Genomic DNA, 1,753 nt, shown 5'->3' with positions numbered 1-1,753 from the left:
GGGTGGAGCCAATTGTCATGTTGTAAGGTAGCCAGCCTGGTGGAGAGGACCACATGAATAAGTTTGGAAGGAGATATTCTAAGCCCTGATAATAATCACGTTAGTGAATTTGGAAGCAGTTTTTCACCCCAGTCAAGTCTTGAGATGACTGCAGCCCCAGCTAATAGCTTGACTGCACTTCATGAGAAACTTTGGGCTAATTCAACAGCTAAATTGCTCCCAAATTCCTGACCCATAGAAATTGTGAAATAATAAATGCTTGTTGTTTTAATCTGCTAAAGTTTTGTGGTAATTTAAAAAACGAATACAAAACACAGACATGGTTGGTATAAAGCACCCTTGAACGGAAGGCGTGATGCAATGGTCCCTCAAAGAGCAAATATCCTTTTTCTTTTAAATTAATTTAGCCAACATATAGTGCATCATTAGTTTCAGATGTAGTATTCAATAATTCATCAGTTGCATGTAACACCCAGTGCTCATCACATCACCTGCCCTCCTTAATGCCTGTCACCTAGTTATCCCATCCCCCCACCCATCTCCCCTTCCCCAACCCTCAGTTTGCTTCCCAGGGTCAAGAGTCTCTAATGGTTTGTCTCCTTTGATTTCTTCCTATTCAGTTTTCCCTCCCATCCCCTATGATCCTCTGCATTATTTCTTATATTCCACATATGAGTGAAACCATATGATAATTGTCTTTCTCTGATTGACTTATTTCGCTCAGCATAATACCCTCCAGTTCCATCCAGGTCAGTATTCATCCTTTCTGATGGCTGAGTAATATTCCAGTGTGTGTGTGTGTGTGTGTGTGTGTGTGTGTGTGTGTGTGTATACCATAGCATTCTATCCTCTCATGTGTAACCCAAGAGGTATTTGTGATATATATATGATATATATATATAGTGATATATATATGATATATATATATCATATCTTCTTTATCCATTCATCTGTCAATGGACACCTCAGCTCTAAAAATATGGAATGCTTCATGAATTTGCATGTCATCCTTGCACAGGGTCCATGCTATCATTCCAATTTTAGTATGTGCTGCCAAAGTGAGCACAAAGAGCAAATATCTTTATCCTCATCACAGATAGTCCAGAAAAACAGTAACTCATTTTCTGTGAGGCCTCTTCAAGGCTCTATGAAAATCAGACAATCATATGTGTGGATATCAGTGCTATTCCCTGGGCTGTGAAAAGTGGGAAATTTTAGTTTATTGCTACCCTCAGTGCCTGGCCCAGGTTGGCTTTCTAGAAATAAGCATGAATGAATGAATGAATGAAAGATCTATCCTAATGGCATAACTATGGATTTTCACCCATATCATGAAGATAATATTTTAAAAATATCTTCCATTATTTCCTTAGTAATTTTTTATTAATCCAGGAGTTAGTTATTTCCCATGCATCCCAACTGCCTTAAAGATAAGCCAAGAGTAGTGCTGTCCTAGGGAAGGAGGAGGTTAGCACCAACTCAAACAAATGTCTTTTTTTTTTTTTTGAAAATCAGAAAAAGTTTTATAAAGTAACATTTTATTTTATTTTTTATTGAAGTATAATTAATATAAAGTGTTATATTAGTTTTAGGTATACAATATAATGATTCAACCATTCTATACATTTCTCCCTGCTCATCAAGATAAGTATGTTCTTAACCCCCTTTATCTCTTTCACCCATCCCCCCATTCACCTCCCCTCTGGCAACCACCAGTTTGTTCTCTGCATTTAAGAGTCTGGTTTTTTTGTTT

The 1,753-nt window shown here is 37.3% G+C and overlaps 1 pseudogene; it reads right to left on the bottom strand.

The window, feature by feature from the left end:
• Positions 1–973: 973 nt before the first annotated feature.
• LOC123781378 (U6 spliceosomal RNA) lies at positions 974–1,066 on the bottom strand (annotated as a pseudogene).
• Positions 1,067–1,753: the final 687 nt, after the last annotated feature.

This window comes from Ursus americanus, chromosome 18 (genome assembly GCF_024610735.1).
Source record: "Ursus americanus isolate L20-20 chromosome 18, mUrsAme1.1.p, whole genome shotgun sequence".
Classification (NCBI taxonomy): Eukaryota; Metazoa; Chordata; class Mammalia; order Carnivora; family Ursidae; genus Ursus; species Ursus americanus.
The sequence above is the reverse complement of the archived record's forward strand: the minus strand, read 5'-3'. Positions and strand labels throughout refer to the sequence as shown.